The sequence below is a fragment of the Medicago sativa genome, chromosome 8 (assembly GCF_051527215.1).
Source record: "Medicago sativa cultivar Bolivia chromosome 8, Bolivia_mono, whole genome shotgun sequence".
Classification (NCBI taxonomy): domain Eukaryota; kingdom Viridiplantae; phylum Streptophyta; class Magnoliopsida; order Fabales; family Fabaceae; genus Medicago; species Medicago sativa.
Window position 1 is genome coordinate 35050008 of NC_140756.1, and position 11393 is coordinate 35061400.

General features: G+C 36.7%; 1 pseudogene; it reads right to left on the bottom strand.

The window, feature by feature from the left end:
• Window positions 1-5453: 5453 nt before the first annotated feature.
• Window positions 5454-6130, bottom strand: LOC146898748 (agamous-like MADS-box protein AGL29 pseudogene; annotated as a pseudogene).
• Window positions 6131-11393: the final 5263 nt, after the last annotated feature.

An 11393-nucleotide genomic window follows, 5' to 3' on the forward strand; every position in this document is an offset into this window, starting at 1 on the left:
ACGAAGTGACTATAGATGAATGATTATGAAGATGTTTATGATGAATGATTATGAAGTTGTTTATGATGAATGATTATGAAATTGTTTATGATGAATGGTTGTGAAGTTGTTTATGATGATTGATTATGAAATGGTTTATGATGATTGATGTTATGTTGACGCTATATGATTTATGATATGATGCTATATGATTTATGATATGATGTCTATGTCTATTAGATGATGATATGTGACGATGTTATGATTATTAATTGATGATATGTGACGATGTTATGTTTATTATTTGATGATATGTGATGATTGTTTGTGATTAGTATTTGATGATATGTGATGATGCTTTTATGAATATATTTATGATGATATATGATGAAGTTTATGTTTGTAGTTATGATGCTATAAGATGATGTCTTATGATTATATTTATGAAGATATATGATGATGTTTATGATTGTATTTTTGATGATGTATGATGAAGTTTATGGCTAATGTAGGAAGATTAATGATGCTAGTTAATGAAGTTTAAGATGTTAGATATAATTGTTGAATTATACGCCTAATATTATTGTTTTGTGAAATCTCACCCCTTCTGCTTGAAAATGTTGCTCTTCGTATGGGTAACTTGCAGGTAACCAAGATTAGTAGCGGTCGTGAGTGGACTCCTCACAAGTGTGTGTCTTAGGTGCTCTGATACGTAACGGGATGGGATTATGTCTTTACTTTCTGTTCCTTACGTATTACTTTATGAATCTTTCAAAAATTGATGTTGAACTAAGTTTTTTGTGATTTTATATTGAGGCCCTTGTGCCAAAGAATATTTAAGTTGTCAAACTATTCCGCTGCAAAGTTTTAAATATTATGTTGTTGAACGTTTTGAAGGATAAATTATTATTTATTCCATTTATGATTTTTAAGAAATGTGACATTCCGTTTTATGATGAAAAAATCTGATTTTATTTATGAAAATTTTACGTTGGGAAAACGGGGTGTTACACGCTACATCATGTTGAACCGGTGACTCCTCCCTACCAGAAGCTGAGGAAATCAACTCATTAGAAATCACTTGAACTACATCGTACGTTAAGGGGTAAGAAAGTGTAACAGTTGCATCGAGAACTTTGGGAACATCCACCACCTCCCTTGATTTTAGACTCAACCGCTCCACTGCATTTGAATGCACGTCAATGTGCACTACTTGGGGAATCAATTCCAACATAGGACTAGTCAGCTGAGGCAGATCCACATGAGGAATTTCATCAGACACATCTTGTAGTGCAAAACTGAAAGAATTTGAAACCATTGTTGTACTTGCCACCGGTGTCTATGTTGCTTGCATCTGGTGAGTATAGTTAGCGACCTGGGCAGCAGTAGCAACAATTGATTCCTCCATATGTGCAGCTACTTTTGTCGTTGCCGGAGATGCAAACGCTTTAGAAGAACCCATGTCAGATGGATTCTCTTTAATAGGCACCCAATCTTGCTTACAAGTTGGTATTTGCTTGTTGCCCTTTATAGCATTTTCCTTAGATACCTTATTGTCTTTCCTAGGGTACAATCAACAGCAAGCTGTAATGTCGCGACCAAGATTTTGACAATAGGAACAAAAATCCGGAAGCCATTCATAAGCCACCTCTACACAAAAAGAGAAACCTTCCCTCTTTACCAAAATTTCATGAAAATCATTTTTAAAAAATCCATATCAACCAAGACTCTTGCGTAGTGGCCAAATATGCGCTTGGAGGTCACATTATCAATGAGCAATGGCTTGCCTGCCACACTCGCAATTTCTCGAAGGGTCTGTTCAATCCAATATTTTTTAGGCAAATCCATTAATCGAACTCAAACCTGTGCCTGAGTGTTGTGCTGGTTATGCAAATTAAAATCACTTGTCCATTCAAAAAGTCGTAATACACCCGACTTTAGACTAACAATTCCCAATGCCCAAACATAATGTAAATCATTTTCGGAGGCGAAAGAAAATTCTTAATGCCCCTTACCTAAAGACAACATGGTCCATGGTCCTGTGTTCTTCCATTGCTTCTGAAGCTTCATCTGAATATCCTTCGTCGTATACGGTTTATCGCCCTTGTTCAATACAAGTCTCTCACGAAGATGCCTCTTGAAAACTTCAAATCCTTTCTCATATGGTGTCTGAGATATTTTGATACAAACAACTTCATCTCGGATGGACAACTGTAGCAGATTATCATTCGAGGAAGTATTGATCGGTGAGGTTAAGGTCTATGCAAAAGAAACTGGTGCAGGTGGAGTATGTGCGGTTGCAATTACAAGTATGGTAGGAGGCAGCACTCGCGCGGTTGTGGAGATAACCTCAAGTGCTGCAATCTCTGCCTGCGAATCAAATGGCATGACCGATTCTCAACGTGTTATACTGATCGTACCACCCAACACAAAACGAAGCTTTGATGAATTCCCACTAATTAATCAAAACTTTGAAAAGTGGGTCAATCGTAACAATCCTAATATATTTATTTCATTTATCTTATTTTTTAATTTGTGTGACTTAATCAAATGCGATTATTATTATAGAACATAATGAGTGCCATATTTATTATAATAATTTATTATATTTATTTGATTGTCAAAAAAAAATTATTGTATTTATTTGTGCATGAATTAGGAACCATTCTAATTAAAATAATTGTAACCGTAAAAAATGAAAAAAGAGAAATATTCGTTAAAATATTTATAATTAATTTCTATCCAATAAAGTTTTTTTTTAATTGGCCAGGTACATCTTGTGGTCTTTTACATTTAATATTGTATTACATTGGTCGTTTACGTATTTTTTGTTATTTTATGTCTATCATTTATCTCCTCTACAATTTACAATGTACTCTTTTATGGATTCTCCGTTACAAGACACTAACTGTCCGCAAAACAGGTCACGCGGCTTATCTAAATCAGCAAAAAATATAATTTTTAACAACTTTTCTTAAATAAAAAAAATTCAAAACCAAACAAAATAAAAATATATTCTCTTTTCATCTTAAAAAAACGAAAACCATATTCATCTCAATCCCTGTATTACTCTCAAACCAAACCATCTTCCTCTCACATCCTTTCATCTCAAAAATATCAAACAAAAACTCTTTTCTCTTGCCACAAATTAATCAGATATTAATTTTTAATTTGATGTTTCACAAATGAGAAGAAGTAGGAAATGAGGAAAGGGGGGAAATGAATTTGTAAATGAATTTGACTACAATGAGAGAAGGTTTAGGATTGGTTTTAGAGGGGGATAGAGATGAGAGTGCGATTTGAGTTTTATGGGTTTTGTAATCGAAACGATAACAATGCTATATGTCAAAATTTTAACCACAGATTAATCCAATCATGAAAATTGAATAACACTATCCAAATCAAAACATCAAACAAAACCAACTCATCCATTCTTTATTTCGATCATCGTTCCTCCATTCTCCACCTTCAAATTTCTAACCTAATGTCTAATGTAAACCTTCCATCATATTGTAACCAGATAGAAGCCATTAAAGCTCCCAAATAGAAAACCGGCCTATAATCATTTCAACCATTAGAACACATTTTTTTTTTATAGGCCATGAGCAAAAAGACATCCATAAGAAAAGTGTCCAACTAAGTTGGTACCCTACTCTAATCTGTTGTCAGTTGCTCATATATATTATTAAAAAAAGGAAAAATTACATAAAAATTGGGGGACATAAAACATGACCCAGTTAACAACCCTAACGAGAAAAACAAAAATAAAATAAAATTCCACAAGTGAATCCAACCCTAACCAATTCTGACAGTTAAGTGCGTGTCTAAAGTTTGACGAATGAGTCGATCGTCAACACGAAATCAACTCACGTACCATCAATTCCCTGCAACAACGACAACAAGCATTAACGACTCTTTTGAGTCCACATAGTCCCATGTCGATCAAAGCATGACTGGGATACAAGAAGTGATGAATGAATCGTCCGCCGACACGGACAATTCACGTATCATCAGCCCCCTGAGACAGCACAACAAGCCTAACAACCCTTCCGAGCTAAACAGACCAAATCATATAAACCATATTTGAGACTTCATCATGTCAAACACAGTGACGACAAGGTTTTGAATCGTAGTACCATTGGTGCGGTGGCAGCCTCCAAAATGCAGTGAACCTGCAGATCTCAACAGATCTGAAAAGAAACCAGGTATCAAAGCAGAACACAAAGCCACTACCTAACAGTTTAGAACACGTCGTATTAACCTTCTCAAAACCCAGGTAAGTCACTAGAAACGAACCTGTCTCCACAGCCTTGAGTTCCAACATACAACCAACCAAAACCCAAAACAGATCGAATCTAAAAAGGGGTAAGGCTTTACATCCGTCACTAGAACAATCACCCAACATGGCGGAAGACGCGACGGCGTTGTAACAGGAACGGAGTGAACCACAAAAGTAATAGGAACCAAAGGTTTAAGAAGAAGCAAAAACCACTGATTTAACAGGGGCTAATGAAATCTTCCTAACTTAACCAACCACCATCGGCGTTAAGGCCACCGGGAGGATTGGTTTCGGTGGTGCAGAGAAAGGATCTCGTCGCACAACCAAGATAAAAGTCTACATGGTGGAGGATTGGGAGTAAGAGGATCGGCGGCGGATTAGGGTTAGCACATTAGAACACATAAATCAAATTGAAAGGTCACAAATAAACACAAAATACATTCCATTTCTCTTTAGATTTTTTTAGTTAATCCTAATATCTTCCACCTGTTATCAAACATACAATTAATTTAGGCGAATTAGTCACTTTAGTCCCTGAATAGGAAATGATCGTCACTTTAGTCCCTGAATGCAGATAAATTGCAAAATAGTCCATGAATGTAGACTCTGTTAGTCAATTTAGTCCATGAATGCAGACTCCGTTCGTCACTTTAGTCCCTGAAATTGACCAACAAAGTCTACATTCAGTGACTGTTTTGCAATTTCTCTGCATTCAGGGACTAAAGTGACTACTCCTTTCCTATTCAGGGACTAAAGTGACTAATTCCCCATTAATTTAGAACATAGCAGATTAATTAAAATTGAAAATCATATGATTCAATGCATACATTAAACAAAAAGGAAAAGGAGAATACCAAATGAAATGGTATTTGAAGAAGAACTGTTACCAGGTTGAGTTGAATTGAAGAGAGAAAATGGTCAATGAAGACGATGGCGTTGTTAGTTACTTGAACCCGACACAACATATTTTTTTTATTTGAGTTTTTTAATAAAATAATTAAAAATAATAAATTTTTTGCTTAATTTGATCAGCCACGTCAATGTCTTATAACACTGGGTCAACGAAAGGATAACAACGTAAATTTTTAAAGAGATAAAGGACCAATATAAAATAAAATAAAAACGTAAAAGATCGATGTGTACAAACGATGAACTTAAAGACCATGGATGCATTTGACCTTTTTATTTCCTTGCAATTTATTGAAATTCAGTACAACATATTTTATTCGAGACTCGTACTATTTTCTATGTTGCTCTAACAACGAGGAAAAAAGCAACAAGTATTTAGTACAAGAGATTTTAAAATTGACATACTTTGCAATTTTGCATAATATAAATCAAACATTAATATTTTCCTTTCTTTTCTGTGACTTGGTTTTTAATTCCAACCACGGGCTCCTTTGCGAGGAGCATCATGGACTGTGATATATCTAAATCACAAAGACGTGATTTTACCATATCCTTGAGCTCCATTAATGAATCTTTCCATTCCTTAGGCTGGCTGAGTAGTGCCGATTTGTATTCTTTTAGCATATCCTCATTGGCCTTATCTTCCTTTTCAGCCTCAGCTATATCAGCCATCACCTTCTCATGTTGTTGGTTCAGATCATCTATGTTAGAGGAAGGGGTTTCTAGGACATCGTTTAGATCGGGCTCTTGTTGAAGAAATTTAGACGCAATAACATCAACACTAGGGTGGCCAAAAGAGTAAGGTTTATTCCCGGGAGAGAATACAACAATAACAATTTTGGTCCCACACAAGATGGCAAGCTCGTTTGCTTTTTTGAATAACCCCATTCGGCGCTTTGAGAATGTGACTTGTCTCGCCTCTGGTTTTTTCACCATCGCCATCTCAATTTTGCGCCGACCCATAATGAGTTAATTGTAAATGTTGTGGCTATATTCTATCCCTATATCTCTATATATAATGAGTTAATTGTGTTTAATATTGTATTAAATTATTTTTTAATAATTTATTGTATCAATATTTCCTAAAAACAATTTTTATTTCTTAACAAGTTTATAATATCTAAATGTTTTTGTACTTTTCTTATTTTACAAATTTTCTTCTAAATATTAAATTTTTATCCTTTTTTTCTTATTATTTTAAATAAATTGTGGTAATTAATAATAATTATAGGAATACTTTTTTTTTCTTTCAAAAAATAAAAAACTGTGGGAACATAAAAGGTAATGAAAAATAAGAAATATAAATCTTATATTTAATTAATACATGTATTATATATGACTTTAATTTATAGTTTGAATCCCTAGTTTAGTCATTGAAAAAATTTGCAAGACCAAACTTAGACCCAGAAAAAAATAAAAACAACTTTTTACCCCTAAGAAAAATAAATCGGGATAAGTTAGTCTCAACCCTTTTACACTTTGTTTTGGTTTATGAAAGAAATATAGAAGTTAGAAAATAAGTTAAGTTGAAACGAAGAGATTGTTTAATAATTTTTTTTTGGTGGTGTCTGATAAGTGTTTAAAAGTGATATATTTCGCATAGGAGTTTAGGCGTTTTAGTGACTTGTTTTGCAAGATTCTCTATGGAAAACTCCAAATATTGTGTTAATATGTCATTTATGCTTTTGAGCCTTAGTCTACCCTTTTTGTGCAGGAAATTACAAGCAAGGAGCAAGAAATGTCAAAGTTCAAAGAAGCTACACCATTAGCGTGTCCTACGCTATTGGCGTGATGAAGAAATGCCAAAGGTCAGAGGGATACGCCATTAGCGCACCTGGGGCGTGGATCTGGAGCACTCTTGAAGAGTACGCTAATAGCGTATTATGAGCTATTAGCGTACAATGTCCAGAGAGCTACGCTATATGCGTACCTGGAGCGTGGAAGCAGAAGCTGGGTTTGAAGAGCTACGTTATTAGCGTATTTCACGCTATTAGCGTAAATGCTCCAGAGAGCCACGCTATTAGCGTGGCTGGAGCGTAGCAGCAGGGCAAGAACAACGTGGCAGGCTCCCATTGGCCAAATTATAGGCCGCCTTACCACGCTATTAGCGTGAGTTGCGCTATTAGCGCAGGTGCAAAAACACAGGCCTTTTAAATAGCATTTTTACCTCTCTTTTAGGTATTCACTATTCCATTGAAACATTTTATACATTTCTAGAGAGAGGTTAGAGCTATTTCATAAGAGAGAAACACAAAGCAAGTGATTAAGGAGTAGATTCAACCCTAGATTCATTGAGACATCAAGGATCTTGGCATGGAATCTTCATCTTTCCTTCCTTCCTTGCATTAGTTTACATGTCTATATGTAACTATCACCTTCTTTGTAGTATTGAGGTAACAATCAAGCTATTATGTAATCTTTTGATCTTTTAATATATAAGGTTCTAGCTTAATGATTCAATATTGTTGTTATTCTTGCTTTTAATGCTTTCAAAGAGATTCAAGATGATTTGGACACAAACTCTTGAATCTAGAACTAGAATAACAATCTATCTTATGTTATATCACTCTTGACAAGTTTGTAAACCTTTGATAATTACTTTTAATCAAGATTTTAATGCTTTCGGATACTTAATCAGGCTGGACACGGTCGATTAAGTTATCCGATCGACTTTGTTATCGTTTAAGGAATTTGGACACGAATGTTTAAACGCTAACTTGGAAATAACGATGTCGCTTTGGACACGAAGGATATTGTAGAAATGATTGTAATAATATTGGTTATAAAGCTAGAGTCTGTTAATCGATCGAGAGATTGCTGCTGTTATGCTTGCTCGTTATCTTATACCGCAAGCGAAATAGTTCGATCCCCTCTCGTTTTTACTTTAGTGTCAAACATGGATATAGTGTTACACACAAACAAATTATATCCAAACCCTTAATGTGAACGATTGTGTAAATGCTTATGATTAACGTAACTCCCTGTGGAAACGATCCTATATATACTCACGTGTACATAGTTATATGACATGTAGGAAAAATCTTACATCAAAATGGCGCCGTTGCCGGGGAGTAACGGAAATTTTTATCATAAGTATCGAAACAATTTTGTCATGTTAAGTCAATTTTGCACAAAATTCTTTCATGCATATACTTATACACATATATCATTCATTATTTTTTTATGCTAACCACCTGGTATAGTCTTGGTGAACTTTGTTTATGCGAGGTACCGTTGATAAAGAAGACCTACAATTTGATCCTGAAATTGAGAAAACTGCTAGGTTACTTAGAAAGCAAGCAAAGGAAGCTAGGAGATTAGCCAGGCTGGCTCAGCCGGAATCTTTACTTTTTATTCCTTCTCCGTCAGGTTCGGTGCATACTATATCACTAGGTGATTCTTCATCACATTCTTCTGCACATTCATCTCCGAGGAGTGATCCAGAAGTAGTCATGGCTAATGAAGATGAGAATGCTCTACCTATGTGGGTTAGTCCGAGGAGGCTAGCTAATCTTGGCAACCGTAATGCCAAATCTTTTGAGCTGAAGTCGGGGTTGATTAACTTGATTACTCATAACCAGTTTACCGGTATGGATCATGAGGATCCATATAAGCATTTAACCAACTTCTATGTTACCGCCGGTACACTTGGTATGAAGGAAGATGAGGAAGAGGGTGTGTTTGTGCAATTGTTTCCTCATTCTTTGATCGGGAAGGCTAAGGAGTGGTATCTTGATCAACCAACTTCTTTGATGGAAAATTGGGGTGAGCTAGAGAAAGCATTTCAAGAAAGGTTCTTTCCGGAGGATAGGCATCTTGAGGCTAAAACTTCAATTACAACTTTTGCTCAAGGCCAAAGTGAGACTCTTTGTGAAGCTTGGGAGCGCTATAAATCATTGCTAAGGAATTGTCCAAAGCATGGTTTTGATAGCCAAATGCAACTATATCTTTTTCGTCAAGGGCTTCAAGACATGTCCAAGACGATGCTAGATGCAAGTGCTGGAGGTTCTATTGCTTTGAAAAACCCAGCTGAAGCTGTCAAAATCATTAATCAAATGGCTCTCAACACAAGAAAATCCTCTCACAACCGGAATCCTAATCAAAGGAAAGTCGGTATTCTGGAACTAGAAGCAAATGATGCGGTCTTAGCTCAAAATAAGCTTCTCACTCAACAATTAGAAGCTATGCAAAAGGAGATGAAAGCTATGCCTAAACAAATTCTTGAATCTCTCAAGCAAGAAGGAGGAACCGCTCAAGTCTATACTTGTGGACTTTGTACGGGGGATCATCCCACCGGCTATTGTCCCGAGCCCAGTTCTTTTGAAGGGGAAGAGGTCAACTATGTGGGAAACCAACAAAGGCCTAACCAACCACAACAAGCCGGAACCTCACAACAAAATCCGGGTACTTCCAACTTCCAAGGAAGGTATCCGGCCAACCAACAAAGACCTTGGAGAACACCGTACAACAATAACTATCAATATCCACCATCAAACTACTACCAACAACCTTACCAACAACCATTCAATAATCAATACCAAAATCCACCACCAAATAACCCCCAACAACCGAATAATTCCCAAAGCACCGAGGAGGTCTTGAAACAATTCATGCAAGTGTCCATGGCTAACCAGAAAAACACCGACGCGTCCATCAAAGGCCTTGAAACGCAAGTTGGTCAGTTAGCTCAACAAATGGCTCAAGGTCCTCCGCAAGGTGGAGCTTTCACCGCTAACACTCAACCAAATCCTAAGGAGCACAACAAGGCATAGCAGTCAAAAGCTATAGCTACAAGGAGTGGGAGAGTAGTAGGTATAGGGGTAGGTGATGATATTGTTGTTGAAGAAAAGGATGATGAAGTTGTCAATGAGGAGGACAAAGAGGAGTTCGAGGAGGATAGTGTAGAGATAGAGGAGGAAGTGTATATAAAGAATAAAGAAGCATTAGTTGAAAAAGAAAAAAATCAAAAAAGAGATCTAGTGGTACAAGAGGAGATGGAGAGGAAGAATAAAGATGTGGGGAGAGATAAAGGGAAGAAACAAGTAGTTGAGAAGCAAGAGGTGGCTCAACGCTTACCATACCCACATGCTCCATCGAAGAAAGACAAAGAGCGGCAATACGCAAGGTTTCTTGAACTCTTCAAGAAGTTGCAAATTGATATACCATTCTCGGAAGCCTTGGAGCAAATGCCGGTCTATGCAAAGTTCATGAAAGATATCCTTTCCAAGAAAAGAAGAATCAACGATGAAGAGACGATCCAAATTGATGCCAATTGTAGTGCTATTATTCAAAGAACGTTGCCTAAGAAAGAGCAAGATCCGGGAAGAGTCACTCTACCGGTAGCTATTGGCACAACACGTGTAGGTAAAGCACTACTTGATCTTGGATCAAGCATCAATCTCATGCCTTTGTCCTTTGCCAAAAGAGTTGGTGACCTTTGTATAAAGCGGACTAGGATGATGTTGCAATTGGCCGACAAATCCTTTGCAAAACCACTAGGTATGGCCGAAGATGTTCTTGTAAAAGTGGACAAATTTATTTTTCCGGCTGATTTTGTGGTTATGGATGTCGAAGAAGATGAGGATGTGCCTATCTTAATGGGAAGGAATTTCATGCAAACGGCTCGGATGATGATTGATCTTGATGATAATATTATGAAGGTCAAGGTAAATGATGAAGAGGTTACCTTCAACATCCGAGAAGCTTTGAAGTACTCGAAAGACAAGGGTGCATGTTTCAAAATGGATGCAACCGAAGAAGTCATCTTGACTACTCGGAAGCAAATGCACAATAGAACACCCCTTGAGAGTGCTTTGGTGGACGCACTCAATGCTATTGATGAAGACGAAGCAAGTGCCATTGAAGAGTGTTTGAAGGAGCTAGATTCCTTGAAGGAGGTTCTTCCTAATCAAGCCATACTTGAAGATTTGAAAGAAGAATCCAAGGAAGAAGCCAAAGTTGATGACACCAAGGTAGAATTAAAAGTTTTACCATCTAATTTGAAATATGTTTTTCTTGAGAAAGATGGTACAAAATCGGTGATCATTAGTAGCTCCTTGTCCATCGATGAAGAAACAAAGTTGGTAGAGGTTCTCAAGGCCAACAAGGAAGCGATAGGGTGGAAGTTATCCGATTTGAAAGGGATAAGTCCATCTTATTGTATGCACAAGATCATGATGGAAGAAAACTTTAAACCGGTAGCACAACCGCAACGCCGCTTGAATCC